Raw genomic sequence first — 16,480 nt, 5'->3', positions numbered from 1 at the left:
TTTCATCAAAAGTAGTCTATATTTTTATTTTTTATTTTTTTAGGACCCTTTAACCGGAAATAAGTTCAATAGGTCAGATATGGCCATATATGGCTTATGAAGCATCAGAATGAGTCAATGAGTATGAATAGAAAAATCTAGATGAGGACTCTTTGGCCAAAAATATGTTCAGTAGGTCAAATATGGAATTCTGAATGGCTGATTTAACATCAGGAGTCTCTAAGTTTATATAGTTTAAAACCAATTAGGACCCTTTGACCAGAAATAAGTTCAATGGCCTGATATGTATATCTATTGGACTTATGAAGCATCAGTAGGAGTCTTTCAGTGTGTATAGAAACTTCAAGATTGAGGACTCTTTGGCCAGAAATATGTTCAGTAGGTCAAATATGGAATTCTGAATGGCTGATTTAACATCAGGAGTCTCAAAGTTTATATAGTTTAAAACCAATTAGGACCCTTTGACCGGAAATAAGTTCAATCCCTCAAGATATGGACTTCTAAATGGACTTAAATATGGCTAATGAAGCATCAGAAGTTGTCTATGAGTATGTATGGAAAGTTCAAGATTGAGGATTTTTTGGCCAGAAATATTTTCCGTGGGTCAAATATGGACTTCTGTATGGCTAATATAACATCACAACAAGTCAATCTTTACGAATAGCAAGTTAATGTTCAGGTACTCTTTGGCCAGGAATATGACCATTAAGTCAAAAAGTGACCTCTGTATACAGAATTCAAAGACTCTGTATGGCAGATTTTTCATCAAAAGTAGTCTATATATATATATTTTTTTTTTAGGACCCTTTAACCATTAATAAGTTCAATAGGTCAGATATGGCCATATATGGCTTATGAAGCATCAGAATGAGTCAATGAGTATGTATAGAAAAATCAAGATTGAGGACTCTTTGGCCAAAAATATGTTCAGTAGGTCAAATATGGAATTCTGAATGGCTGATTTAACATCAGGAGTCTCTAAGTTTATATAGTTTAAAACCAATTAGGACCATTTGACCAGAAATAAGTTCAATCCGTCAAGATATGGACTTCTAAATGGACTTAAATATGGCTAATGAAGCATCAGAAGTTGTCTATGAGTATGTATGGAAAGTTCAAGATTGAGGATTTTTTGGCCAGAAATATTTTCCTTTGGTCAAATATGGACTTTTGTATGGCTAATATAACATCACAACAAGTCAATCTTTACGAATAGCAAGTTAATGTTCAGGTACTCTTTGGCCAGGAATATGACCATTAAGTCAAAAAGTGACCTCTGTATACAGAATTCAAAGACTCTGTATGGCAGATTTTTCATCAAAAGTAGTCTATATATATATATATATATATATTTTTTAGGACCCTTTAACCGAAAATAAGTTCAATAGGTCAGATATGGCCATATATGGCTTATGAAGCATCAGAATGAGTCAATGAGTATGTATAGAAACTTCAAGATTGAGGACTCTTTGGCCAAAAATATGTTCAGTAGGTCAAATATGGAATTCTGAATGGCTGATTTAACATCAGGAGTCTCTAAGTTTATATAGTTTAAAACCAATTAGGACCCTTTGACCAGAAATAAGTTCAATCCGTCAAGATATGGACTTCTAAATGGACTTAAATATGGCTAATGAAGCATCAGAAGTTGTCTATGAGTATGTATGGAAAGTTCAAGATTGAGGATTTTTTGGCCAGAAATATTTTCCTTGGGTCAAATATGGACTTCTGTATGGCTAATATAACATCACAACAAGTCAATCTTTATGAATAGCAAGTTAATGTTCAGGTAACTCTTTGGCCAGGAATATGTCCATTAAGTCAAAAAGTGACCTCTGTATACAGAGTTCAAAGACTCTGTATGGCAGATTTTTCATCAAAAGTAGTCTATATTTTTTTTTTTTTTTTTTTTAGGACCCTTTAACCGGAAATAAGTTCAATAGGTCAGATATGGCCATATATGGCTTATGAAGCATCAGAATGAGTCAATGAGTATGAATAGAAAAATCAAGATGAGGACTCTTTGGCCAAAAATATGTTCAGTAGGTCAAATATGGAATTCTGAATGGCTGATTTAACATCAGGAGTCTCTAAGTTTATATAGTTTAAAACCAATTAGGACCCTTTGACCAGAAATAAGTTCAATGGCCTGATATGTATATCTATTGGACTTATGAAGCATCAGTAGGAAACTTTCAGTGTGTATAGAAACTTCAAGATTGAGGACTCTTTGGCCAAAAATATGTTCAGTAGGTCAAATATGGAATTCTAAATGGCTTATTTAACATCAAAAGGAGTCTTTAAGTTTATATAATTTAAAACCAATTAAGATCCCTTTGACCAGAAATAAGTTCAATCCGTCAAGATATGGACTTCTAAATGGACTTCAATATGGCTAATGAAGCATCAGAAGTTGTCTATGAGTATGTATGGAAAGTTCAAGATTGAGGATTTTTTGGCCAGAAATATTTTCCTTGAGTCAAATATGGACTTCTGTATGGCTAATATAACATCACAACAAGTCAATCTTTATGAATAGCAAGTTAATGTTCAGGTAACTCTTTGGCCAGGAATATGTCCATTAAGTCAAAAAGTGACCTCTGTATACAGAGTTCAAAGACTCTGTATGGCAGATTTTTCATCAAAAGTAGTCTATATTTTTTATTTATTTATTTTTAGGACCCTTTAACCGGAAATAAGTTCAATAGGTCAGATATGGCCATATAAGGCTTATGGAGCATCAGAATGAGTCAATGAATATGTACAGAAAAATCAAGATGAGGACTCTTTGGCCAAAAATTTGTTCAGTAGGTCAAATATGGAATTCTGAATGGCTGATTTAACATCAGGAGTCTCTAAGTTTATATAGTTTAAAACCAATTAGGACCCTTTGACCAGAAATAAGTTCAATCCGTCAAGATATGGACTTCTAAATGGACTTCAATATAGCTAATGAAGCATCAGAAGTTGTCTATGAGTATGTATGGAAAGTTCAAGATTGAGGATTTTTTGGCCAGAAATATTTTCCTTGGGTCAAATATGGACTTCTGTATGGCTAATATAACATCACAACAAGTCAATCTTTATGAATAGCAAGTTAATGTTCAGGTAACTCTTTGGCCAGGAATATGACCATTAAGTCAAAAAGTGACCTCTGTATACAGAATTCAAAGACTCTGTATGGCAGATTTTTCATCAAAAGTAGTCTATATATATATTTTTTTTTTAGGACCCTTTAACCGGAAATAAGTTCAATAGGTCAGATATGGCCATATATGGCTTATGAAGCATCAGAATGAGTCAATGTGTATGTATAGAAAAATCAAGATGAGGACTCTTTGGCCAAAAATATGTTCAGTAGGTCAAATATGGAATTCTGAATGGCTGATTTAACATCAGGAGTCTCTAAGTTTATATAGTTTAAAAACAATTAGGACCCTTTGACCAGAAATAAGTTCAATCCGTAAAGATATGGACTTCTAAATGGACTTAAATATGGCTAATGAAGCATCAGAAGTTGTCTATGAGTATGTATGGAAAGTTCAAGATTGAGGATTTTTTGGCCAGAAATATTTTCCTTGGGTGTAATATGGACTTCTGTATGGCTAATATAACATCACAACAAGTCGATCTTTACAAATAGCAAGTTAATGTTCAGGTAACTCTTTGGCCAGGAATATGACCATTAAGTCAAAAAGTGACCTCTGTATACAGAATTCAAAGACTCTGTATGGCAGATTTTTCATCAAAAGTAGTCTATATATATATATATATATATATATATATATATATATATATATATATATATATATTTTTTTTTAGGACCCTTTAACCGAAAATAAGTTCAATAGGTCAGATATGGCCATTTAAGGCTTATGGAGCATCAGAATGAGTCAATGAGTATGTATAGAAAATCAAGATGAGGACTCTTTGGCCAAACATTTGTTCAGTAGGTCAAATATGGAATTCTGAATGGCTGATTTAACATCAGGAGTCTCTAAGTTTATATAGTTTAAAACCAATTAGGACCCTTTGACTGTTGAATGAGTTAGTTCTTGAATGCATTGCAAGGCAACAAAGTGCATGACACTTTTATTGTTATTCTTCAATGCACAACGTTTGAGCGTATAAGCAAACGAGGCAACAGCAGATTGCATTAAAAATATCTTTAATGCACTGTTGAATGAGTTAGTTCTTGAATGCATTGCAAAGAAACAAAGTGCATGATACTCTTATTGTTATTCTTCAATGCACAACGCTTAATCGTATGTGTAAAGCGATGCAACAGCAGATTGCATTGCAAATATCTTTAATGCACTGTTGAATGAGTTAGTTCTTGAATGCATTGAAAGGCAACAAGTGCATGATAGTTTTATTGTTATTCTTCAATGCACAACGCTTGAGCTTATAAGCAAACGATGCAACAGCAGATTGCATTGCAAATATCTTTAATGCGCTGTTGAATGAGTTAGTTCTTGAATGCATTGCAAGGCAACAAGTGCATGATAGTTTTATTGTTATTCTTCAATGCACAACGCTTGAGCTTATAAGCAAACGATGCAACAGCAGATTGCATTGCAAATATCTTTAATGCACTGTTGAATGAGTTAGTTCTTGAATGCATAGGCAACAAAGTGCATGATACTTTTACTGTTATTCTTCAATGCACAACGCTTGAGCTTATAAGCAAACGATGCAACAGCAGATTGCATTGCAAATATCTTTAATGCACTGTTGAATGAGTTAGTTCTTGAATGCATTGCAAGGCAACAAAGTGCATGACACTTTTATTGTTATTCTTCAATGCACAACGCATGAGCTTATAAGCAAACGATGCAACCGCAGATTGCATTGCAAATATCTTTTATGCACTGTTGAATGAGTTAGTTCTTGAATGCATTGCAAGGCAAAAAAAGTGCATGATACTTTTATTGTTATTCTTCAATGCACAATGCTTGTCAAATGCACAAACGAAGCAAACGATGCAACAGCATAATGCACTGCAAATGTCTTCAGTGCACTTTGGCCTGAGTTAGTTCTTGAATGCAACGAAGTGCATTTTACTTGTATTGTTATTCTTCAATGCACATTGCTTGAGCTCATAAGCAAACTATGCAACAGCAGATTGCATTGCAAATATCTTTAATGCACTGTTGAATGAGTTAGTTCTTGAATGCATAGGCAACAAAGTGCATGATACTTTTATTGTTATTCTTCAATGCACAACGCTTCAGCTTATGAGCAAACGATGCAACAAAAGATTGCATTGCAAATATCTTTAATGCACTGTTGAATGAGTTAGTTCTTGAATGCATTGCAAAGAAACAAAGTGCATGATACTTTTATTGTTATTCTTCAATGCACAGCGCTTAATCGTATGTGTAAAGAGATGCAACAGCAGATTGCATTGCAAATATCTTTAATGCACTGTTAAATGAGTTAGTCCTTTAATGCATTGAAAGGCAACAAGTGCATGATAGTTTTATTATTATTCTTCAATGCACAACGCTTGAGCTTATAAGCAAACGATGGAAAAGGAGATTGCATTGCAAATATCTTTAATGCACTGTTGAATGAGTTAGTTCTTGAATGAATTGAAAGGCAAACAAGTGCATGATAGTTTTATTGTTATTCTTCAATGCACAACGCTTGAGCTTATAAGCAAACAATGCAACAGCAGATTGCATTGCAAATATCTTTAATGCACTGTTGAATGAGTTAGTTCTTGAATGCATTGCAAGGCAAAAAAAGTGCATGATACTTTTATTGTTATTGCACAGCGCTTAATCGTATGCGTAAAGCGATGCAACAGCAGATTGCATTGCAAATATCCTCAATGCACTGTTGAATGAGTTAGTTTTTGAATGCATTGCAAGGCAACAAAGTGCATGATACTTTTATTGTTATTCTTCAATGCACAACGCTTGAGCTTATAAGCAAACGATGCAACAGCAGATTGCATTGCAAATATCTTTAATGCACTGTTGAATGAGTTAGTTCTTGAATGCATTGCAAGGCAACAAAGTGCATGATACTTTTATAGTTATTCTTCAATGCACAACGCTTGAGCTAATAAGCAAACGATGCAACCGCAGATTGCATTGCAAATATCTTTTATGCACTGTTGAATGAGTTAGTTCTTGAATGCATTGCAAGGCAACAAAGTGCATGACACTTTTATTGTTATTCTTCAATGCACAACGTTTGAGCGTATAAGCAAACGATGCAACAGCAGATTGCATTAAAAATATCTTTAATGCACTGTTGAATGAGTTAGTTCTTGAATGCTTTGCAAAGAAACAAAGTGCATGATACTCTTATTGTTATTCTTCAATGCACAACGCTTAATCGTATGTGTAAAGCGATGCAACAGCAGATTGCATTGCAAATATCTTTAATGCACTGTTGAATGAGTTAGTTCTTGAATGCATTGAAAGGCAACAAGTGCATGATAGTTTTATTGTTATTCTTCAATGCACAACGCTTGAGCTTATAAGCAAACGATGCAACAGCAGATTGCATTGCAAATATCTTTAATGCGCTGTTGAATGAGTTAGTTCTTGAATGCATTGAAAGGCAACAAGTGCATGATAGTTTTATTGTTATTCTTCAATGCACAACGCTTGAGCTTATAAGCAAACGATGCAACAGCAGATTGCATTAAAAATATCTTTAATGCACTGTTGAATGAGTTAGTTCTTGAATGCATTGCAAAGAAACAAAGTGCATGATACTCTTATTGTTATTCTTCAATGCACAGCGCTTAATCGTATGTGTAAAGCGATGCAACAGCAGATTGCATTAAAAATATCTTTAATGCACTGTTGAATGAGTTAGTTCTTGAATGCATTGCAAAGAAACAAAGTGCATGATAGTTTTATTGTTATTCTTCAATGCACAACGCTTGAGCTTATAAGCAAACGATGCAACAGCAGATTGCATTGCAAATATCTTTAATGCACTGTTGAATGAGTTAGTTCTTGAATGAATTGCAAAGAAACAAAGTGCATGATACTCTTATTGTTATTCTTCAATGCACAGCGCTTAATCGTATGTGTAAAGCGATGAAACAGCAGATTGCATTGCAAATATCTTTAATGCACTGTTGAATGAGTTAGTTCTTGAATGTATTGAAAGGCAACAAGTGCATGATAGTTTTATTGTTATTCTTCAATGCACAACGCTTGAGCTTATAAGCAAACGATGCAACAGCAGATTGCATTGCAAATATCTTTAATGCACTGTTGAATGAGTTAGTTCTTGAATGAATTGCAAAGAAACAAAGTGCATGATACTCTTATTGTTATTCTTCAATGCACAGCGCTTAATCGTATGTGTAAAGCGATGCAACAGCAGATTGCATTGCAAATATCTTTAATGCACTGTTGAATGAGTTAGTTCTTGAATGTATTGAAAGGCAACAAGTGCATGATAGTTTATTGTTACTCTTCAATGCACAACGCTTGAGCTTATAAGCAAACGATGCAACAGCAGATTGCATTGCAAATATCTTTAATGCACTGTTGAATGAGTTAGTTCTTGAATGAATTGAAAGGCAAACAAGTGCATGATAGTTTTATTGTTATTCTTCAATGCACAACGCTTGAGCTTATAAGCAAACAATGCAACAGCAGATTGCATTGCAAATATCTTTAATGCACTGTTGAATGAGTTAGTTCTTGAATGCATAGGCAACAAAGTGCATGATACTTTTACTGTTATTCTTCAATGCACAACGCTTGAGCTTATAAGCAAACGATGCAACAGCAGATTGCATTGCACATATCTTTAATGCACTGTTGAATGAGTTAGTTCTTGAATGCATTGCAAGGCAACAAAGTGCATGACACTTTTATTGTTATTCTTCAATGCACAACGCATGAGCTTATAAGCAAACGATGCAACCGCAGATTGCATTGCAAATATCTTTTATGCACTGTTGAATGAGTTAGTTCTTGAATGCATTGCAAGGCAAAAAAAGTGCATGATACTTTTATTGTTATTCTTCAATGCACAATGCTTGAGCTAATAAGCAAACGATGCAACAGCATAATGCACTGCAAATGTCTTCAGTGCACTTTGGCCTGAGTTAGTTCTTGAATGCAACGAAGTGCATTTTACTGGTATTGTTATTCTTCAATGCACATCGCTTGAGCTCATAAGCAAACTATGCAACAGCAGATTGCATTGCAAATATCTTTTATGCACTGTTGAATTAGTTAGTTCTTGAATGCATTGCAAGGCAACAAAGTGCATGACACTTTTATTGTTATTCTTCAATGCACAACGTTTGAGCGTATAAGCAAACGATGCAACAGCAGATTGCATTAAAAATATCTTTAATGCACTGTTGAATGAGTTAGTTCTTGAATGCATTGCAAAGAAACAAAGTGCATGATACTCTTATTGTTATTCTTCAATGCACAACGCTTAATCGTATGTGTAAAGCGATGCAACAGCAGATTGCATTGCAAATATCTTTAATGCACTGTTAAATGAGTTAGTCCTTTAATGCATTGCAAAGAAACAAAGTGCATGATACTCTTTTTGTTATTCTTCAATGCACAACGCTTAATCGTATGTGTAAAGCGATGCAACAGCAGATTGCATTGCAAATATCTTTAATGCACTGTTAAATGAGTTAGTCCTTTAATGCATTGAAAGGCAACAAGTGCATGATAGTTTTATTATTATTCTTCAATGCACAACGCTTGAGCCTATAAGCAAACGATGGAAAAGGAGATTGCATTGCAAATATCTTTAATGCACTGTTGAATGAGTTAGTTCTTGAATGAATTGAAAGGCAAACAAGTGCATGATAGTTTTATTGTTATTCTTCAATGCACAACGCTTGAGCTTATAAGCAAACAATGCAACAGCAGATTGCATTGCAAATATCTTTAATGCACTGTTGAATGAGTTAGTTCTTGAATGCATTGCAAGGCAAAAAAAGTGCATGATACTTTTATTGTTATTGCACAGCGCTTAATCGTATGCGTAAAGCGATGCAACAGCAGATTGCATTGCAAATATCCTCAAGCACTGTTGAATGAGTTAGTTTTTGAATGCATTGCAAGGCAAAAAAAGTGCATGATACTTTTATTGTTATTCTTCAATGCACAACGCTTGAGCTTATAAGCAAACGATGCAACAGCAGATTGCATTGCAAATATCTTTTATGCACTGTTGAATGAGTTAGTTCTTGAATGCATTGCAAGGCAACAAAGTGCATGACACTTTTATTGTTATTCTTCAATGCACAACGTTTGAGCGTATAAGCAAACGATGCAACAGCAGATTGCATTAAAAATATCTTTAATGCACTGTTGAATGAGTTAGTTTTTGAATGCATTGCAAAGAAACAAAGTGCATGATACTCTTATTGTTATTCTTCAATGCACAACGCTTAATCGTATGTGTAAAGCGATGCAACAGCAGATTGCATTGCAAATATCTTTAATGCACTGTTGAATGAGTTAGTTCTTGAATGTATTGAAAGGCAACAAGTGCATGATAGTTTTATTGTTACTATTCAATGCACAACGCTTGAGCTTATAAGCAAACGATGCAACAGCAGATTGCATTGCAAATATCTTTAATGCACTGTTGAATGAGTTAGTTCTTGAATGAATTGAAAGGCAAACAAGTGCATGATAGTTTTATTGTTATTCTTCAATGCACAACGCTTGAGCTTATAAGCAAACGATGCAATAGCAGATTGCATTGCAAATATCTTTTATGCGCTGTTGAATGAGTTAGTTCTTGAATGCATTGAAAGGCAACAAGTGCATGATAGTTTTATTGTTATTCTTCAATGCACAACGCTTGAGCTTATAAGCAAACGATGCAACAGCAGATTGCATTAAAAATATCTTTAATGCACTGTTGAATGAGTTAGTTCTTGAATGCATTGCAAAGAAACAAAATGCATGATACTCTTATTGTTATTCTTCAATGCACAGCGCTTAATCGTATGTGTAAAGCGATGCAACAGCAGATTGTATTAAAAATATCTTTAATGCACTGTTGAATGAGTTAGTTCTTGAATGCATTGCAAAGAAACAAAGTGCATGATAGTTTTATTGTTATTCTTCAATGCACAACGCTTGAGCTTATAAGCAAACGATGCAACAGCAGATTGCATTGCAAATATCTTTAATGCACTGTTGAATGAGTTAGTTCTTGAATGAATTGCAAAGAAACAAAGTGCATGATACTCTTATTGTTATTCTTCAATGCACAGCGCTTAATCGTATGTGTAAAGCGATGAAACAGCAGATTGCATTGCAAATATCTTTAATGCACTGTTGAATGAGTTAGTTCTTGAATGTATTGAAAGGCAACAAGTGCATGATAGTTTTATTGTTATTCTTCAATGCACAACGCTTGAGCTTATAAGCAAACGATGCAACAGCAGATTGCATTGCAAATATCTTTAATGCACTGTTGAATGAGTTAGTTCTTGAATGAATTGCAAAGAAACAAAGTGCATGATACTCTTATTGTTATTCTTCAATGCACAGCGCTTAATCGTATGTGTAAAGCGATGCAACAGCAGATTGCATTGCAAATATCTTTAATGCACTGTTGAATGAGTTAGTTCTTGAATGAATTGAAAGGCAAACAAGTGCATGATAGTTTTATTGTTATTCTTCAATGCACAACGCTTGAGCTTATAAGCAAACAATGCAACAGCAGATTGCATTGCAAATATCTTTAATGCACTGTTGAATGAGTTAGTTCTTGAATGCATAGGCAACAAAGTGCATGACACTTTTATTGTTATTCTTCAATGCACAACGCATGAGCTTATAAGCAAACGATGCAACCGCAGATTGCATTGCAAATATCTTTTATGCACTGTTGAATGAGTTAGTTCTTGAATGCATTGCAAAGAAAAAAAGTGCATGATACTTTTATTGTTATTCTTCAATGCACAATGCTTGAGCTAATAAGCAAACGATGCAACAGCATAATGCACTGCAAATGTCTTCAGTGCACTTTGGCTTGAGTTAGTTCTTGAATGCAACGAAGTGCATTTTACTTGTATTGTTATTCTTCAATGCACATCGCTTGAGCTCATAAGCAAACTATGCAACAGCAGATTGCATTGCAAATATCGTTAATGCACTGTTGAATGAGTTAGTTCTTGAATGCATAGGCAACAAAGTGCATGATATTTTTATTGTTATTCTTCAATGCACAACGCTTGAGCTTATGAGCAAACGATGCAACAAAAGATTGCATTGCAAATATCTTTAATGCACTGTTGAATGAGTTAGTTCTTGAATGCATTGCAAAGAAACAAAGTGCATGATACTTTTATTGTTATTCTTCAATGCACAGCGCTTAATCGTATGTGTAAAGCGATGCAACAGCAGATTGCATTGCAAATATCTTTAATGCACTGTTAAATGAGTTAGTCCTTTAATGCATTGAAAGGCAACAAGTGCATGATAGTTTTATTGTTATTCTTCAATGCACAACGCTTGAGCTTATAAGCAAACGATGGAAAAGGAGATTGCATTGCAAATATCTTTAATGCACTGTTGAATGAGTTAGTTCTTGAATGAATTGAAAGGCAAACAAGTGCATGATAGTTTTATTGTTATTCTTCAATGCACAACGCTTGAGCTTATAAGCAAACAATGCAACAGCAGATTGCATTGCAAATATTTTTAATGCACTGTTGAATGAGTTAGTTCTTGAATGCATAGGCAACAAAGTGCATGATACTTTTATTGTTATTCTTCAATGCACAACGCTTGAGCTTATGAGCAAACGATGCAACAAAAGATTGCATTGCAAATATCTTTAATGCACTGTTGAATGAGTTAGTTCTTGAATGCATTGCAAAGAAACAAAGTGCATGATACTTTTATTGTTATTCTTCAATGCACAACGCTTGAGCTTATAAGCAAACGATGCAACAGCACATTGCATTGCAAATATCTTTAATGCACTGTTGAATGAGTTAGTTCTTGAATGCATAGGCAACAAAGTGCATGATATTTTTATTGTTATTCTTCAATGCACACCGCTTGAGCTTATAAGCAAACGATGGAAGAGGAGATTGCATTGCAAATATCTTTAATGCACTTTTGAATGAGTTAGTTCTTGAATGCATTGCAAGGCAACAAAGTGCATGATACTTTTATTGTTATTCTTCAAAGCACAACGCTTGAGCGTAAAAGCAAGCGATGCAACAGTAGATTGCATTGCAAATATCTTTAATGCACTGTTGAATGAGTTAGTTCTTGAATGCATTGAAGCAACAAAGTGCATGATACTTTTATTGTTATTCTTCAATGCACAACGCTTGAGCGTATTAGAAAACGATACAACCGCAGATTGCATTGCAAATATCTTTAATGCACTGTTGAATGAGTTAGTTCTTTAATGCATAGGCAACAAAGTGCATGATATTTTTATTGTTATTCTTCAATGCACACCGCTTGAACTTATAAGCAAACGATGGAAGAGGAGATTGCATTGCAAATATCTTTAATGCACTTTTGAATGAGTTAGTTCTTGAATGCATTGCAAGGCAACAAAGTGCATGATACTTTTATTGTTATTCTTCAAAGCACAACGCTTGAGCGTAAAAGCAAGCGATGCAACAGTAGATTGCATTGCAAATATATTTAATACACTGTTGAATGAGTTAGTTCTTGAATGCATTGAAGCAACAAAGTGCATGATACTTTTATTGTTATTCTTCAATGCACAACGCTTGAGCGTATAAGAAAACGATACAACCGCAGATTGCATTGCAAATATCTTTAATGCATTGTTGAATGAGTTAGTTCTTGAATGCATTGCAAGGCAAAAAAAGTGCATGATACTTTTATTGTTATTGCACAGCGCTTAATCGCTTAATGTGCGCTTAATGTGTAAAGCGATGCAACAGCAGATTGCATTGCAAATATCCTCAATGCACTGTTGAATGAGTTAGTTCTTGAATGCATTTCAAGGCAACAAAGTGCATGATACTTTTATTGTTATTCTTCAATGCACAACGCTTGAGCTTATAATTAAACGATGCAACAGCAGATTGCATTGCAAATATCTTCAATGCACTGTTAAATGAGTTAGTTCTTGAATGCATTGCAAGGCAAAAAAAGTGCATGTAAAAATATTTTCCTTGGGTCAAATATGGACTTCTGTATGGCTAATATAACATCACAACAAGTCAATCTTTCTGAATAGCAAGTTAATGTTCAGGTAACTCTTTGGCCAGGAATATGTCCATTAAGTCAAAAAGTGACCTCTCAAAGACTCTGTATGGCAGATTTTTCATCAAAAGTAGTCTATATATATATGTATATATATTTTTTTTAGGACCCTTTAACCGGAAATAAGTTCAATAGGTCAGATATGGCCATATATGGCTTATGAAGCATCAGAATGAGTCAATGAGTATGTATAGAAAAATCAAGATGAGGACTCTTTGGCCAAAAATATGTTCAGTAGGTCAAATATGGAATTCTGAATGGCTGATTTAACATCAGGAGTCTCTAAGTTTATATAGTTTAAAAACAATTAGGACCATTTGACCAGAAATAAGTTCAATCGTCAAGATATGGACTTCTAAATGGACTTAAATATGGCTAATGAAGCATCAGAAGTTGTCTATGAGTATGTATGGAAAGTTCAAGATTGAGGATTATTTGGCCAGAAATATTTTCCTTGGGTCAAATATGGACTTCTGTATGGCTAATATAACATCACAACAAGTCAATCTTTATGAATAGCAAGTTAATGTTCAGGTAACTCTTTGGCCAGGAATATGTCCATTAAGTCAAAAAGTGACCTCTGTATACAGAGTTCAAAGACTCTGTATGGCAGATTTTTCATCAAAAGTAGTCTATATATTTTTTATTTATTTTTTTTAGGACCCTTTAACCGGAAATAAGTTCAATAGGTCAGATATGGCCATATATGGCTTATGAAGCATCAGAATGAGTCAATGAGTATGAATAGAAAAATCAAGATGAGGACTCTTTGGCCAAAAATATGTTCAGTAGGTCAAATATGGAATTCTGAATGGCTGATTTAACATCAGGAGTCTCTAAGTTTATATAGTTTAAAAACAATTAGGACCCTTTGACCAGAAATAAGTTCAATCCGTCAAGATATGGACTTCTAAATGGACTTCAATATAGCTAATGAAGCATCAGAAGTTGTCTGAGTATGTATGGAAAGTTCAAGATTGAGGATTTTTTGGCCAGAAATATTTTCCTTGGGTCAAATATGGACTTCTATATGGCTAATATAACATCACAACAAGTCAATCTTTATGAATAGCAAGTTAATGTTCAGGTAACTCTTTGGCCAGGAATATGTCCATTAAGTCAAAAAGTGACCTCTGTATACAGAGTTCAAAGACTCTGTATGGCAGATTTTTCATCAAAAGTAGTCTATATTTTTTTTTTTTTTTTTTTTTAGGACCGTTTAACCAGAAATAAGTTCAATAGGTCAGATATGGCCATATATGGCTTATGAAGCATCAGAATGAGTCAATGAGTATGTATAGAAAAATCAAGATGAGGACTCTTTGGCCAAAAATATGTTCAGTAGGTCAAATATGGAATTCTGAATGGCTGATTTAACATCAGGAGTCTCTAAGTTTATATAGTTTAAAACCAATTAGGACCCTTTGACCAGAAATAAGTTCAATGGCCTGATATGTATATCTATTGGACTTATGAAGCATCAGTAGGAGTCTTTCAGTGTGTATAGAAACTTCAAGATTGAGGACTCTTTGGCCAGAAATATGTTCAGTAGGTCAAATATGGAATTCTGAATGGCTGATTTAACATCAGGAGTCTCAAAGTTTATATAGTTTAAAACCAATTAGGACCCTTTGACCAGAAATAAGTTCAATCCCTCAAGATATGGACTTCTAAATGGACTTAAATATGGCTAATGAAGCATCAGAAGTTGTCTATGAGTATGTATGGAAAGTTCAAGATTGAGGATTTTTTGGCCAGAAATATTTTCCTTGGGTCAAATATGGACTTCTGTATGGCTAATATAACATCACAACAAGTCAATCTTTACGAATAGCAGGTTAATGTTCAGGTACTCTTTGGCCAGGAATATGACCATTAAGTCAAAAAGTGACCTCTGTATACAGAATTCAAAGACTCTGTATGGCAGATTTTTCATCAAAAGTAGTCTATATATATATATATATTTTTAGGACCCTTTAACCAGAAATCAGTTCAATAGGTCAGATATGGCCATATATGGCTTATGAAGCATCAGAATGAGTCATTGAGTATGTATAGAAAAATCAAGATTGAGGACTCTTTGGCCAAAAATATGTTCAGTAGGTCAAATATGGAATACTGAATGGCTGATTTAACATCAGGAGTCTCTAAGTTTATATAGTTTAAAACCAATTAGGACCATTTGACCAGAAAAAAGTTCAATCCGTCAAGATATGGACTTCTAAATGGACTTAAATATGGCTAATGAAGCATCAGAAGTTGTCTATGAGTATGTATGGAAAGTTCAAGATTGAGGATTTTTTGGCCAGAAATATTTTCCTTTGGTCAAATATGGACTTTTGTATGGCTAATATAACATCACAACAAGTCAATCTTTACGAATAGCAAGTTAATGTTCAGGTACTCTTTGGCCAGGAATATGACCATTAAGTTAAAAAGTGACCTCTGTATACAGAATTCAAAGACTCTGTATGGCAGATTTTTCATCAAAAGTAGTCTATATATATATATATATATATTTCTTTTAGGACCCTTTAACCGGAAATAAGTTCAATAGGTCAGATATGGCCATAAATGGCTTATGAAGCATCAGAATGATTCAATGAGTATGTATAGAAACTTCAAGATTGAGGACTGTTTGGCCAAAAATATGTTCAGTAGGTCAAATATGGAATTCTGAATGGCTGATTTAACATCTGGAGTCTCTAAGTTTATATAGTTTAAAACCAATTAGGACCATTTGACCAGAAATAAGTTCAATCCGTCAAGATATGGACTTCTAAATGGACTTAAATATGGCTAATGAAGCATCAGAAGTTGTCTATGAGTATGTATGGAAAGTTCAAGATTGAGGATTTTTTGGCCAGAAATATTTTCCTTGGGTCAATTATGGACTTCTGTATGGCTAATATAACATCACAACAAGTCAATCTTTACGAATAGCAAGTTAATGTTCAGGTACTCTTTGGCCAGGAATATGACCATTAAGTCAAAAAGTGACCTCTGTATACAGAATTCAAAGACTCTGTATGGCAGATTTTTCATCAAAAGTAGTCTATATATATATATATATATATATATATATATATATATATATATATATATATATATATATATATATATATATATATATATATATAGACTACTTTTGATGAAAAATCTGCCATATATATATATATATATATATATATATATTTCTTTTAGGACCCTTTAACCGGAAATAAGTTCAATAGGTCAGATATGGC

The sequence above is a fragment of the Phoxinus phoxinus genome (assembly GCF_949152265.1).
Source record: "Phoxinus phoxinus genome assembly, chromosome: 10".
In the NCBI taxonomy this organism is placed as follows: domain Eukaryota; kingdom Metazoa; phylum Chordata; class Actinopteri; order Cypriniformes; family Leuciscidae; genus Phoxinus; species Phoxinus phoxinus.
This window is presented reverse-complemented; position numbering follows the sequence as displayed.